Raw genomic sequence first — 16,307 nt, forward strand, 5'->3', positions numbered from 1 at the left:
TAGAGTGAGGATAAACACCGGGTTCATAGAAAAACATGTTCTAAACATTATTAAAAACTTCAGGATCTGTTTGTCTTGCACTTCTATGTTCACTCTGTTTCTTCCACGAACCCATCTGAGTGTCACAGGGGAAGTACTGTGGGCCCGCTTCTTCCAAAAGCTGAGCCAAGGCCACACAGCAGGCAGACCCCTCTTCCCGCCCTCCTTGGACCTAACAATGCTGCTCTTGAAGTGTAACTAATTGAGAGTTCCAGATCAGATCGTGGGACACAAAAGGCCTCCATATAATAAAACCACGTATAAACGAAATCTGAATTTAGCTAACGCATACAATTTTGTTCAAATTGCAAAATGACTTAGTTGAACAACTTTCACGTGATCTTCGATTAATATAACAAGGTTCATCAACTTTTTCCGAGAAGCAATTTTGGAGGAGGGAGAAATGAAGACAATGCCCAGACTATCAAAGGGCTGGTAGTTGCTGCCTGGCTTGGCACACATCTGACTGTCCCCAGGGGCAGAGCAGTGGACAAGGAGGCGAGGATTCTGCTGTCACAGAGCCAGGACAGGGCCAGTAAGCACATAATTACAAGTTAATTACCCAGTGCTGAGTCATCCTAATAAAATAGGATGAAGGGGGGCTCCAGCCTAGCCTGGGAGGTGGGGAAAAGCTTCTTAGACTACGAAATACTTACAGAGATTCTTGCCAAATTAGGCAGGAACTGGCAGGTGAAAGGTGGGTGTTGGGAGGAACATGTGGATGTGAGGTCAAGGAAGTATCAGGTGTAGGAAGAAGCATGTCCAAAGGTCCTGTGGCAGGAAGGGCTGGCTTGGTCAGAAGCTACTGAAGCTCATCCGTGAGCCTGAGACAGGGCTAGCAAGGGATCAGAGGTGAAAGGCGAGGCTTGCAGGTAGGCAGGGTCCTGCAGGTTGGAATGAGGAGGTAGGATGACATTCTGAGGCCCACGGGGAACCCCAAGTGTTCTGAGCCCAGGAGTGGCATTTTCCAATCTGTTTTAAAAAAGGATGGAGCTGATGTATAAATATTACTAGCTGAATATTTTGCTTTCAATCTTCAGCTATGAGTCTTCTGAAGTTACAGTAAAAACTATTTTTAAATTGATGCTTGCTTTGCATCCCTTATGAACCCCAGTTTCCGAAGTTCTTGCCCAGGCCCAGAGGAGAGAGGAGAGGTGGGATGGAGAATGTTCACTGTGCTGGTCCTGCCCCACCAGCCACGTGGGGGCAGCACTTCCCTGTGGCCGTCACTGCAGGGCGTCCTGGGCACCACAGATGCTGCTCCAGCTGCAGAGCCTGGAGGTGCCAGGGAGACATGCCAGGAGGCCTTCTGGGCTGCTCTCAAAATACAGAGGGAGGCATGGCCATCCTGAGGCACTGCATTATCCAGGCCTGCAGGCTGTGCTCCTGTCCCCATTCTTGCATCTGACAGAGTCCATCTCTTCCATAATCTTCCCCAGGCTTCAGGTTTGTGACCATCAAAGTGGGACTGCCCATGAGGTCCTCTGCTCCAGGGCCTGGGCTAATCCTGGTGCCCAAGCAAACCAGGTTTTGCAAATAGAGACCTAAAGGTCACCCACCCCGCTGTCCCACAGTGGTACCTCTGAGTCCCTGCAGGACCCAGCTTAGGCCCCAGAGCCCAGGGCACCACTCCAGAGGAACTGAGATGTCCAGGTACGTCTCTTGTTTTCAATTCTACAGACAGAGGGATGTCACATGCCAGGCTTATACCTGCCATGGGAGTTCATATTAAATTCTGTAACAAGTCTATAAACACTTTTTTTTTTTTTTTTTGGCTGTACTGCGCAGCATTTGGGATCTTAATTCCCTGACCAGGGATCAAACCCACGCCCTCTGCAATGGAAGTGTGGATTTTTAACCACTGGACCGCCAGGGAAGTCCCCAAACACAACTTTTAAAATGTTTAAGTTATAGATGAAAACAAAGAACAACCACAAAAATAGTCACAAATATACAACAACATCCTGGCCAGAGTCACAGAGCAAGTAGAAGACAGCCCTGGGACTTGAATGAGCATCTCCCTCTGATGTCTGCATTCTTTCCCTCCATTGTGCTGCAGAAATGCAGGGAATTTTAGCTAAACCACCGCCTCCAGCTGCCAGTCCACACCAAGACCCACTCTTTTTTTTTTTTTTTAATTTTTATTTTTTTTGCGGTACGCGGGCCTCTCACTGTTGTGGCCTCTCCCGTTGTGGAGCACAGGCTCCGGACACGCAGGCTCAGCGGCCATGGCTCACGGGCCCAGCCACTCTGCGGCATGTGGACTCCCCCTGGACCGGGGCACGAACCCGTGTCCCTTGCATCGGCAGGCAGACTCTCAACCACTGCGCCACCAGGGAAGCCCCCCACTCTTTATTGAAGCAGCAGGCTTCAAGAGCATCTTGATGTGGTTCAATTGCTAAAATATGGTTCTTTAAAACGTAATTCAGAAAGAATTCAGTTTCACATAAAAAGACAGTCTCCATAATAGATGTCTGAATAACTTTGATTTTTGTCTGCAAATACATGATATTCTGCTATACTTCAGTTCTGATAAAACTGAAGATCTCTTTCATTCTATGCTTTAATATCTACCTACTTATTGAGTGCCTGACATTATGACAAGCAGTCTATTTCAGATATTGTATTTTTTAGTTCTTCAATTTCCATTTTATATAGCTTCCATTTCTCTACCACAAATTTCTTTTTATTTATTATGAGCATGTTTTCCTTTACCTCATAGAGTATAGCTACAACAGTTGCTTTAAAATCCTTGTCTGCTGGTTCCAATATCTGGTCATCTCCAGATTGGCTTCTGTTGTTGTCATTTTCTTGGTTCTTTTTTTTTTTTAAGTAAATTTATTTATTTTATTATTTTATTTTATTTATTGTTTCTGGCTGCATTGGGTCTTCGTTGCTACGCGTGGGCTTTTCTCTGGTTGTGGTGAGTGGGGGCTACTCTTCTTTGCGGTTCGCAGGCTTCTCACTGCAGTGGCTTCTCTTGTTGCGGAGCACAGGCTCTAGGCACACAGGCTTCAGTAGTTGTGGCTCATGGGCTCTAGAGCGCAGGCTCAGTAGTTGTGGCTCACGGGCTTAGCTGCTCATGGCACGCGGGATCTTCCCGGACCAGGGATCGAACCTGTGTCCCCTGCGCTGGCAGGTGGATTCTCAACCACTGCGCCACCAGGGAAGCCCGTTTTCTTGGTTCTTAATGAGTGATTGTGGATTATATTCTGACATTGTGACCACAGTGCTCTAGAGTCGATTATTTTCCAAGAAAAGTGCAAATGTTTGTTTGTCTGTGTGTACATGTTTGGTTTAGCAGGAGAATAATTCATTCGGGCTCTGATTGAAACCTTTCCCCAACAAGAGCAAATCCCAGCTCAGCTCCTTGATCCTTGCAGGCTGCTTTGAGCCTGTGGTCCCAGGCTCAGCAGAGAAGCAGGAGGAGCTACACCCGCAGTGTGGACCCCCCAACCCCTGACTCTCCTTCTTGGGACCCTCACCTTCCAGCAGCTCAGTCACCCTGAACTTCGACCTCAAGCTCTTCAAGCTGTTGAAGAGGTAAATCACTCATTGGAGTTTCACCTCCCGGAATGGCACAGACCAGGTTTGCCCTCAGCTGGAAGCCGGACCAGCAGTGGGCAGCTCACACTGGGCCATGCCCTTCTTCCAAGTGTTGACTCCCTTCCAGAACCTTCTGTGGGACCCTGCTGAGCACTCTAAATACACCCATCTTTTCAGTCTTACAGCCACCCCGTGAGGGGGGCAATGGCTTAGTAACCACTCCCTTTTACTGAGCAGGAAACACAAGCTCAAAGAGGGTAAATGATGGCTTCAAGGTCAGGGTCACACAATACTGCAGGCAGGAATGCAACCCAGATCAGCTGGGCTCGGAGCCCCGGTTCTTCCTCTTGGGGCTGTGGCATCACCTCTGGCTGGCATATGCCTCTGCTCAGTAGTGGTTGCAGCCCTCAGATAAGCCGAGTTCTACAATGCAGAGGACCACAAAGTGAAGAGAGGTGCTGAGGATGGGAACTGGGGAGGGAGCTCCAGAAGGTTCCCGGGAAGCAGAGGTCGGGGACCTGGAACTGTGGTTCCTCCCGTTTAGTTCCAGCTGGAAGCAAAACGGAGTCCTCACGGGGCTGATACAAGCTGAGCTGGCAGGGAAAGGCAGCCTATGACGTCCTCAGGATTTGTGGAGAACATTGTTCCAAGTGCTTGGAGGAAGAATGTAAAACCTCCTTCGCAGGGGAGCTGCAGATAGAATCTGGCGCCACAGGCTCTGCAGGTTCCCGGGGCGGAGCCAGGCTCTCCGTGCAGCACCAGAGCGGAAACTCATCTGAGCTGCAAGACCATGCTGGAGGGCCTCCCTTACCGACCAGCTGCTCCCCTGTTGCCTAACTCCTCCAGGATGTGTCATCCGAGAAGCAGGGCCACTGCTGCGTCCTCAGGGTGGTGCCGAGGAGAAAAGGGACAGTGTAGGTGAGGCGTCTTGCCTGGAGCTCGGCACATACCAGGTCCGAAAACGTGGGTACCCTCCCACAACCTGAGCCAGTAGCATCCTGGGAGACAGGACCACGACGGAACGCAGGGCTCGTTCAATCTTCGCTTTCGCCTTTTACCCTAAATTACGGTAACCCTTTATAAATGCCCATTAGGCATGCAGTCGTTGATGTAAATCCACAAATCTGTGCGCCTGTGACAGGACATTTTACAAAGGTAAATTGGACAGTGACTGTTCCTCTTAGGAACCTGGTACAGGGGACAAGGCCATCCCAGAAAGCCTTGCTAACCCCAATACAGCCCAAGGACCAGCAGTATCACCTCCCCCAGGGCTTGTGAGAAATGCAGTCTCACCCCAGAGTTGCTGAACCTGAAACGGCAGCTAAGGTCCTGTCCCCCCGTGCTTCCCGAGGAGGCTGGCCTCCTCCCCTGCCTCCTGCCCATGGAAGTGTGGCCAAGGCTCGAGGGGTGAGGCTTCCAGATACCCTGATGGCAGCCACTGTCCCTGCCCTGCAGGACGGCCGCCCGCGATGCCTCCACACTCCAAGCCCCCTGCACTGACATCATTCTCCTCCTGACTTGCGTCTCTTGTTCTTCGTGGGAAAAATGAAAAGCAGACAGAAAAATCTAGACTTGAGAAAGACCCCACGGGGGGCAGATCCCAACTGTAGGATCCTTCTCCTCGAGGCCAGAGCCTCATTCCCTTCCTACTTTCTTCATGTCCCCTCAACAGACACAAACGTGATTTTCAATTGTCAAGTAGCTGTATTTTAAAAAGTAAAAAGAAACAGGTGGACTTGGTTTTTAAAATATATTTTACCCAATATATCCAAAATATCGTCGTTTCCTTGTGTGGTCAACATGAAAATTATTAATGACACACTTATACTTTTTGTACTAAGTCTTTGAAATCCAGGTTGTATTTTACTGAAGGATGTTAACAGCGCACAGGCCATGAGTCCAGGGCTCAGGGCCACAGGCGGTGCCTCCTGTGTTGGACAGCACAGCCCTGGGCAGTTATAATTCAACCAGGGCCTCCTTTCTACCTGCTCTCGGTTAACTGTGCAGCTAAGCTTGTTATGAACACAATATATCCCAGTCTAGCCAGTCTCCTCACCAGCTGCCCATCCTGCAGCCTGGACCAGGAGGGAACACTGTTCCCTTCCTGTCTGTCCCCACTAGTTCCACAAAGCATCTTAGAACTTGGTCAGGAAATGATTCTACTTTTCTGGAAAACTCAAGCTATCCAGTATTTTCTAAGAGTCTCCTAATTAATCTAATTGGTGCAGTGGTTAGAAGTGTGGACCCTGGACGGTCTGCGTTTGGAGCCCACCCCACTGCTTACCAGCCTTGGATAAGTCACTTCTCTGAGTGTCTCAGTTTTCTCTTCTGTGAGATGTGGACCAAGATAGGATCTCACAGAGAGAAGAGGGGCAGGGATTTAATGAGTTAATATGTGTAACACACTCAGAATGAAATGCTGCCTGGAATGCAATATGCCAGAGATATGTCATAGCTTCTACCACTATTACTACTACTACTACTACTTCTGCTGCTGCTGGTATTATTACAACTACACTGCTACTACCATTACAGTTATTATCCAGGGGGAGAAGCTGGGTTGCAGCAAAAGTGTTCTCAAGCGCCCCGTCAACTCAAAACAGACCCAAACGGGCTTCCCTGGTGGCGCAGTGGTTGAGTCCACCTGCCGATGCAGGGGACGCGGGTTCGTGCCCTGGTCCGGGAAGAGCCCACATGCCGCGGAGCAGCTGGGCCCATGAGCCATGGCCGCTGAGCCTGCGCGTCCGGAGCCCGTGCTCCGCAATGGGAGAGGCCGCAACAGTGAGAGGCCCGCGTACCGCAAAAAAAAAAAAAAAAAAAAACAGACCCAAAAGGGACTCAGGGCTACAGTTGTCAGATTTAGCAAATCAAAATATGGGATGCCTGGTTATATTAGAATTAGATAAATAAAAAATCATTTTTTAGTGTAAGTTTGTCCCACCCAATATTTGGCACTTACTTGTTCTAGAACATTATTCGTTGTTTATCTGAAATTCGTATGTAATGGGGCGTCTGTATTTTGTCTGGGAGGTGGGTGGTGCTCTGGGCTCACACACACCTGGAGTGAGCACTGCTCTTGTCCCCAGTCCTTGCAAGTAGCAGCACGGGAGCCGGATTTCTAGAAGCAGAGCCTGGGATGGGGATTCCTGCCTGTCTAGGACGAGAAGGGCACCGAGGGAAGCGGGGAGGGGAAGAAAGCTAAATAAGGATGTGGCTTCAGCAGGAGAGCAGCCGCCTGAGCCCCCGGGGAGCATGGCACCCAGAGCAACCTTCCCTGGAGCTGGAGGAGGCTGGCCTTCTGTACGTCTGCATCAGTCACTGGCCGCGGGCTGTGGAAGGGGGCTGTAGTCTGCCATGTCCTGGCCCCCGTGACTCGCTGCCACCACCAACCAGGTCACGTCCAGACACAGAACCGCAGCTGGAGCATCGGGGCGCCCAGCCGTGAGTGCCGAGTGCTGCGAGGCAGTCAGTGCAGACACTCAAACAGGCTGCCCGGGATTCCTCCTGCGCTCAGCGGCTGCTTCCTCACAGGGACAGAAGAGCAGCCTGGCTGGAGGAAGCTGTCCAGCCAACCCCAGCCAGCCCACTGAGCTGGCTGCGAACCTTCCTTCCAAGCAGGGATTTGGTGGATAGAATACAGATTTGGGGTCAAAGGCTTGGATTTTGTTCAATAGCTCTTAAAAACCCACCTGCATCTTTGCTTTAATCCAGCTATTCATCAGGCTGGGCTGTTTATTTCCACAAAATTGTCTGGGTATCTTGGTTGTCAGATTCAAAAGAAAAAACACAAGATGAGCGTTTATTTAAATATGCAAAAGGCCACACCACTCTAGACCCCAAGACAGCAACAACTAGAAACTTCTTTGAGGCAGATGAAAAGGCATCTGGTGCTCCAGGGTCGTTTTCTGAAAGGGGCGTATTTCAACTGGATACATCTTTTTTAAAAAGAAGATTGTTGTATTTAAAGTTTTGAGAAAGAAAACACTAGACTTTAAAGCTTCTCTCCACACCCCACATCCCAGCAATCAGATGATCTGGTGCCTGGAGACTGGCTCCGTGGACCAACAGTCACGACTGTCTGGTTCCAATGCTCAGCCATCCTGGGGAAGAACACCCAGCGCGTCTCTGGTACCCAGGAGTGGTCCTGGGGAAGTTCCTGGGCCCTGCCGTGGGCCACTGCCCCACCATCATTTGTGGCCTGGCTCCCGTGCGGTCCTTTAGGTACATCTTCAGCGTCTCCTTCTCCCCAACTGTAGCATCCTCACATCAGCATCGTCACCACCATCCACGGTAACAGCAACCACTCGTGGGCGTTTGCTGTGCGGGCGCGGCATCAGAAGCAGTGCTGTATCGCTCCCTCGGATGTTTACGCATTTGGCCTTGATTCTCTTGGACCGTAGTGATAGGAGCTATTGCTGGTCTTTGCTCACTTTACAAATGAGGAAACTGAGGCAGAGAGGGAGAATGGCCAGCTTACAGAGGTGGGGAATACAGGGGAGAAAGGACCACCGACCAGGCCCTGCCACACCTCAGCCTGGCCCCACTGGGATAGGAACCCCTACCAGGAACCCACAGTGCAGTGGGCGTGGTTATATTCTTCCAGTAAACGTGAGAGTTACCTGGCCAGGTGATTTCCTTCACAGCTGTAGTAACTGGAACTCCCCACCTCCCACTAACCCCCCCTGTCCCACCACATAATCCAATGATCAGAACAGACCAGGAAGTACTTGGGGTCAGAAGAAGATTGTTCATTTAATGCAGAAAGGAGGGAGTGAGGCAGAGCCAACAGGACACAGGCTGGACAGCAGCCAGGCGGCCCTGCTGGTTCTGCTTCTCGTTCCTTACGTGCAATCTCTGACTCTCCACGGCCCCATGTCACCTTCGTAACCTGTAAGGAGGGACTTTGTAGCCAAGGGCCTGGGTGATGAGAAGAAAGGAGATACACACACGTATATACCTGCCTAAGTAAATGCATAGCTCTGTGTGTATACACACACGTACACACCTGTGTGTGTACACGTGTATTAAGCCTACAACAGTGTTTAGCACAGATTCAGGTTGAAATAAGTGTTACTTCCCTCCTCCTTCCTCCAGAAAAGGACATTCACCACAAGCCTCCTTCAGACAACATCTGTCTGAAACCTATTAAAACGGACATCATTTTTAAGTGTCTTTTAGAGGAACATCCGTCTCTCCTGATAGCAGCCTGCTCTTCAGCCAACCTTCTGGTGACCTCTGCCTCCCCACCTACCCCCGGAGGACAACATTTGCCGGCCCCGCTGCCCCCAGGCTGCATCCTCTGATGAACGGAGTTCAACCCCCCCAGGATCTGATCACAATACGGATTCTGATTCAGAAGTTCCAGGTAGGGCCTGAGGGTTTGCATCTCTGCCAAGCTCCCAGCTGAGGGCTGGGCTGCTGCTCTGGGGACCAGGTCTGTCTGCCTGAGAAAGCGGCCAACCCGTGTCGTCCACGAACCCCAGCTCTGCAGAAGGACATGAGCTCCTTGCACTTGGTTAGACACTCAGTTCTTTATGTCTTCAGCAGGCATATCTTGAACAGGTATGCAGTGGGTCAAACGTATCTACAACCAGCCCTTTAATGATAAGATGATCTTGTTCTATGATCAACCTATTCAGTAAGATATGTTTTGCAGCAGTCACCCTACAAAACCTTCGTTTGAACATGGCCACAGAGCTCTGGAAAGTTACCACAAATAAGTGTTTCTAAGAAATGGTGTTATTTCTAACCACTGACCAAGTAGTAATAAACCCAACTCAAGAAACAAAGAGGTATCCATAAAAGAAGTCCAACGTGGCTGAGATGGCCTCACTGTTGCCCTTTAAGACAGGCCGGGTCGTTCAAGTTCAGGGCTTTGCTGGAGGGATTTCCTTCCGGCTCACCACCCATTGTCTGGAAGGAAAACCCGAGAACATCCACCACGCCTGGCAGATCTTAGGTTCTGATTTCACCCCACAGACTTCAAGAGAATCCAGAGGCTCACATATCGTACTGTTTACATGTTCAGAATCCAAGCTCATTGTAGAGAGGAGGTCTGTGATCTGTACGTGTTATCTTAGTAACCTCGTTTGAACAGGAGGAAGATCTTCAAATAACAGCCATTATCTCGAGTACCCGGCAACTGCCAAGTATTGTCTAAATCTTCATGGCAACAAGGAGAAAATTATTGGAAAAGATAATTATCTCCATAATACAGCCGAGATGCTTAGCAGGGCAGGAAAAGCAAAAAGATGGTAATCTGGTGCCTCCCCAGAGACCTGGCGACCTCACCCACGGCCAGACAGAGTCGCATACGGAGCAGAAGAAACCTCGTCCTTTGAGCGTGAAACCCTACTAGGAATGAGCTAATTAGGCGTGTGGAATAGATACCACCAGCAGACTGGAAAGATTTGGGCTTCCAAGAATAAGGGGAACAAAAACGTTTCATCAAGAGTCCCATGAGTCAAATTCTCTTCCCCACCCACTTGTATATATGGTTTGGGTCCATTTGGTTGAGTTTTGCGTGTGCCCCTGGCTCTGAGAGATCTCAGATCCTTTCGAGAAGTAGATGTGGATTCCTTTAGCCAGCAGAAAGGAATGACAACAACAGTTGGAATATGCATGAAAAGAAAAAAATCATTTCTATCGTGTCATTCGTTCTGTTCTGATTTCAAGTAGAGTTCATGCTTACTACAGAATGTTAGGGGCGAAACAGATTTTAAGAAAGAAAAGAAAAAATTACCCTGGACGTCCTCCAGTGGGTTTGCCCTATGTTTCCCACATAGGGAACTGACTCAGGTTGTGTGTTCTGGGCAGCGACGGCGTGGACGTGCCTGGGGCTCCTGTCAGGACACTGGATCAGGTGTTAGGAAGCTGGCTGGTCCCAACATTGCTGGTTTGACCTCTGTCCCAGGTGTCCCCGCTGTGAGGTAAATATTTTCCCTTCATACACCAAATTTTAAAAGCAAAAATTTTAGTCCTTTAATGTAACATCAACCAACAATGTTACTAAGACTTTAGATGGCATCTTTATTTCATGAAAGACAAAGAATTTTGCTTGAATCACCCCAACTGTGAAAGGTAGGGGTCCAGAAAGTGTGGGTATTGGGACTGAGAGGTTTGTGCTGTGTCTCTGCAGCACAGGACTGTGGGTAGGGAGAAGGAGGTCTGGGTTTTCCATCCTGCACTCCATCGGACAGCAGAGAGGGGGGGACATGCTTGAGAACAGTGGGGACCCTCACCAAGCCGTCAAAAACTGTCCACCAAAGTCCAGAACACTGGTTCTCAAACTTGAACACGATCAGGGTCCTCTGCAGGGCTCATGAACAGGAATTTCTGGGTCCCTGAGTTTAGAATTCAGAGCTGGGGGTGGAGGGGATGGGGTGAGGACGCCCAGAATTTGCAAGTCTAGCAAAGCCCAGGGGATGCTGACACTGCTGTTCTATGGATCCTACCTGGAGAACCACTAGTCTAGAAGCCTGAGAGTCCTGCCCAAATAGGGGACCTCTTCTCCGGGAGCTGTCCTGTCCCCCAGGCTCACCTGAGAGGTCCTTCGCTGCTCACATCACTTCTGTTTGTTATTGGCTAGAATAATTACCTCATTAGCGGCCCGAGAATCGACACTGTAACCAGAACATCTCAGAGGCACATTACACAAACCCTACCCAGGGCTTCCACGTGGATTAGCTGCCGCAATTTCCATTTCCTTTATAAGATCTTTTTACCTGTTTTCCAGAGTAAGGCTCTCAAATTTTGGTGTTCATTCCGATCACCTGGGGAGTGTGTTAAAAATGCAGATGCCAGACCACAAGGCCCCGTCTCTCCCCGGAGTTCTCAAGTCAGCAGTGGGCCCCAGGGCCTGCGCTGGACCACGCACCCCAGGTGATTCTGAGAAGCATTTTCTAGAGGGAAGGACAGCTCCAGGCTCCAGGCTCTGCAAGACGACGGTCGAGCCACCACTCAGAAAATATTGCTCTTCAGCCTGAGTCATGTTGGTATAACAGAAGAGTCCGGACTTGCTAGTGTAAAGCACTAAGAAAACTAAGCACTAAGAAAACACATCTCCCAGGGCTGGTCCAGATGTTGCCTTTGAAGGTGACCCCGCCCAGCTTCTAGGGCCGTCAGAGAAGCATAGAGAGGAACACACACGTGAACCTTAAATATACCTCCTTTTGCTCTGACCCTGGCCCCATGTAATTTTTTCTAACCACATTAAACTGTTCTGATAGTGTAAACATTCAAAGGCCCTCCAGTACAGGCACCACCCAGAATCTAACCAGAGCTGCCCAAGTAATGACAGAAGCGCTCTCCTATACGGTAAACCCGCCAGGGGACCGTGGGGACTAGAACAGATGGGCGAGGGGGCCCTCTGCTCTAGCCTCGAGGTCCTCGGACTGGGTCCCTCACGCCCTCCTCTCTGATGTCGGGGACAAGTTCTCCCCGTTGTGCAGTCTGCCTGGCGTCCCCAAGCTGTAGGAGGCCCCCTCAGTGCCCCGTGAAGCCCGGCCCGGCCTCCAGCCTGGCTCTCCTGCACGGGAAGAGTCTGTTTACCCGCCTGTCTCCCTCCCACCATGGATGGTATCTCTCAAAATGCTGAGTCCAGTGTCTGGACCTTGCACACACCTCGGTGAAGGAACGGACAAATTCCCAAGGATCCCAGGCTTGGAAAGAGCAACCAGGTGCAGGGCCCAGGGCAGCAAGACAGGAAGGAGAGAAGCCAGGGGCTGGGGTGGGGTGGGAGGGAGGTCCAGGGCAGGAGGCCGGAGGTCAGCTCCCGTGTGCTGGGAGGAACGCGGGTTGGACGCTCAGTGTCTGACACAGGACCCTTGAGAATAACTAGTTCCAAAACCTGGGCGGAGATTAACTTGTAGGCAAACAAACAGGGGTGAGGCCTCTCCAGTTACGAGCTGCAGGGTAGGGAGCCAAAGGGTCAAAGCACCTCCAGGGCAGAGAAAATTAGTCCCACCACTCACCCCAAAGTGCCCTTTCCTACTGGTTTTGTACATTTTCTAAACCGGAGGCTTCCTCCGACCAAGCATGCGTGGTTGGCCAAACGTTATCGGGCTGCTCTCTTTCGACGGCTATTTCATTTCACTGAGAGAGAATAATTACAACACGGATAAATCCATGAAGAGCTAGTCATCACTCAAGTGCACATGCACAAGCTCAGAGTCTCTTGTTTTCTGAGAGGCTGGTGTTGGAAAACGAGAAGAGTTCCGTCCACAAAGATGGGAAGTTAAGGGCGCTAGGACCCAGCCTGTTCTGACCCCTCCCTCTACATTCAGCCGCGAAGGACGGCTCCCCCCGTCGGTGGGTCCTGCTGAGACTGACTTTGTTTCCTAGAACTCCACTGCTTTCTCCCATTCATCCCTTTTCACTGGGCTGCCTTTTCTCCGGCTGCTGGATTGGCTTTGCAATTGCTTTTCTGTTTTTCTGAGTAGGATTTACATAAACAGCTCATTTCAGTGGTGATACAAATGATTCCGGCACCTTCCAAAAATCAGCAAGCATTAGCGATGAAAGGAGCTGTGAGGCTTCCCTCTGAATCCGCTCAGCAGGGAGGCACAACACTTTTCGAATATTGAGAAAATGCAGACCGTATAACTAAACGGCTTTATTGCGGTGACTGTTTCCTCCTGAACTGGAGTCAGTTTGATGACTCTTTTTAATATGAGTGATTTATACCCTGACTGAAGGCCTACTGCTGCTAAGGATGGTGACACCAGGTTGTGCAATAAGTGTTTCTAGATGAGTCTTCAGTGAAGCTGTTTTCACCCCGAGAGAGAGACTCTGCCCCACCCCATCCATCCACAAAGGCAGACAGAGTGTCTGTGTCAGCTGACCTGCACCGACCGCGGCCATTCCACCCAGGACTGGATACTGGACCCGAGCTGGACCAATCAGACGCACTTCCCTGGTCCTCTGAACGTGTACCACTGAGAAAGTGATGGGCCCCCAAAAGGGAAAGGGACAGCATGGAGTCAAATCCAAGAGCCAGCAGCTCTGAGATACAAACAGGGTATTTGTGAAGAGAGCTGTAAACGGGAGAGATGGAGGAACTTCCTCTGCCTTGTGTGGTGAGCACGAGCCTGGGAGACAACGCCACAGCCTCTCCCTTCTCTGCGTGTTTTGTGAGCCGAGGCGCTGGCCTCCTTGCCCTGAGCAGTCTTCTCAAGGCTGTTTGTCCAGCAGTGGCCTTAGAGACAGAGACAGCGCATCCTGGGGGCAGTTGGGAGTTGGATTCCTGGTCAGAGTAATAAAGATACCACCTCTCTCTGCGGCGAAGTTGGGCTGGTTTGCTATTGACTCTTATAAGACTAAGATATCTTAGATTCGGGCTTCCTTTTTTTAAATCATTTTATTTTATTTTATTTTATTTATTTATGGCCGTGCCATGCAGCCTGCGGGATCTTAGTTCCCTGACCAGGGATCAAACCCATGCCCCCTGCATTGGAAGAATGAAGTCTTAACCACTGGACCACCAGGGAAGTCCCTGAGGCTCCTTAACTCTGATGTAAACCCACCTTGTATGCAGCCTCTACCCAGGCCTTCCCCCGTCACCCTCATGAGCTCTGGGGGAGGGGTTTTGTTGGTGGGGGGGAACCAGGGAGATTGGTGCAAACGGGAAGCTCAGCCCTACTGGGCCCTGAGCGATCAAGTCCTTGCCTCAGACCCAGGAATCCCTGTCTCCTGCCAGCGGCCGTGAGACCACGGCAGGCTGGCTGGGTCGCTTTCAGGTAGCATCAACTTTCAGCCCATCACAGTACTCAGCTGAACGTTAAGAAATGGACCAGTCACCAAGCTGCTCACTGAGCAGGATGCCGACAGGCAGGGCATGGTGTGCCAGCAGAGCAAACCCACTCCTGAGCTCCAGGGGTTTGGTCTGCATCCAGAATCACTCTCAGACTGTGTTCCTTCGGCCTCCAAATGGTTTTGCAAGAACTTGAATTGAGTCCATTTCTCAATGTATGTACTGTAACCTGAACACCAGGAAGACAGTTTTCTATGTACTGCTTCCTTGTTGTTCAACTGGGAGAGGATCTGAATTTCTAAAACTGACATGGGGCAAAAACATCCTTCAGAACCTCCTGTTACCTTCCCCCTGGGGTGGGGGGTAGGAGGACGGGAAGGCTACTCCTTCCTGCTGAAAGTAAATGTCCAGGAACAGATTGTCTGGACTAATAGTCTGGTTCCTCTAACAGCAACGATTGTAAGGATGAGTGTTGAGAACATACAAGATTCAGGATCCTGTGCTGAGTGTTTTAGGTATGTTACATGAATCGACTGTTTTCAACAGAGTCTGGCATACGACAAGTGTGATATGAAGGTTTGCTGGCGTTATCATCCCAGTAGCTCATTCAATGAGGTAAGAACTTGTGTTCACACCTTAGAGGTGAGAAAAGCAAGGCTTGAAAAGGCCAGGGACTTGCCCAGAGATAATGGGCTAGAGCATTTGGGGCTGCCATACAGAAAACACCTCTGAATGCACCCCAAGAAAGTGGATCATCTCACAGGAAAAGCAGTTCAGTGGCAGCAGCACCAGAGTTGGCTGGTTGCCTCATCAACTCTCACGCTTACCAAGCCCCCAGTTCTTTCCTGCTTCCTGTCCTACCATCTTCAACATACTGGATAAGCTTTTACCTCATAGCCACAAGGTAGCTGAAGCTCCTCCAAGCCTTATATCCCCACAGGACAATAGCCAAACCTTCCCCAGAAGTTAACCCTTGCAGGGGAGTTCCCTGGAGGTCCAGTGGTTAGGACATGGTGCTTTCACTGCCATGGTCCAGGTTCAATCTCTGGCTGGGAACTAAGATCCCGCAAGCCGAGTGGTTCTGCCAAAAAAAAAAACAGAAGAAGAAGTTGCCCCTGCAGCTTTAGTGATGCCCCTTCATGTCTCATTGGGCAGATTCAGGCCTCATGCCCACCTCTAAAACCAGCACAGACTCTGGGAAGGGAACCGACTCGAGCCCCTGAGTACATTGAAAAAGAATTCCAAAACAAAACCAGAGATCTGCCCCCCAGGGAAGAGGAGCGTGGACGTTGGGAGGCGTGCAACAATAGCTGGGACTTTGTCAAAGCCAGACTGGACCCAGGGACATAAAGGCCCTACCCTTTACCTCATGCCACACTTTCCACTACAATGGAAGGTTCTAGATTTCCACCATGCAAGATGGTAGCCACAGCCTTGTGCGACTCTTAAGCACTTGAAATATATGTCACGTGACTGAGGATTGAATTTATTTTTTAAGGTTAATGAAATTCAAAGAGCCACCAGGGGGCTTCCCTGGTGGCGCAGTGGTTGAGAGTCCGCCTGCCGATGCAGGGGACACGGGTTCGTGCCCTGGTCCGGGAAGATCCCACATGCCGCGGAGCGGCTAGGCCCGTGAGCCATGGCCACTGAGCCTGCGCGTCCCGAGCCTGTGCTCTGCAACGGGAGAGGCCACAACAGTGAGAGGCCCGCATACCACAAAAAAAAAAAAAAAAAAAAAAAAAAAAAAAGCCACCAGGTCCAGTGGCTATGGCACGGAAGTTGCCGTAGGATCGGCACATCTGCAACCTTGCTGGAGGCATCGTGGAGGCCTGCAGGCTCTGGTGCTCTAGAAATACAACGTGACGCCCCAGGGAAATCGAAGTGTTCCAACAGCTACAGAGATAAAGGAAAATGAAAGAACTAAAATTCATTTCATAATACACTGTCTTTCACCTCTTTATCCAAAATATTA

The sequence above is a fragment of the Leucopleurus acutus genome (assembly GCF_964270905.1).
Source record: "Leucopleurus acutus genome assembly, chromosome: 16".
Classification (NCBI taxonomy): Eukaryota; Metazoa; Chordata; class Mammalia; order Artiodactyla; family Delphinidae; genus Leucopleurus; species Leucopleurus acutus.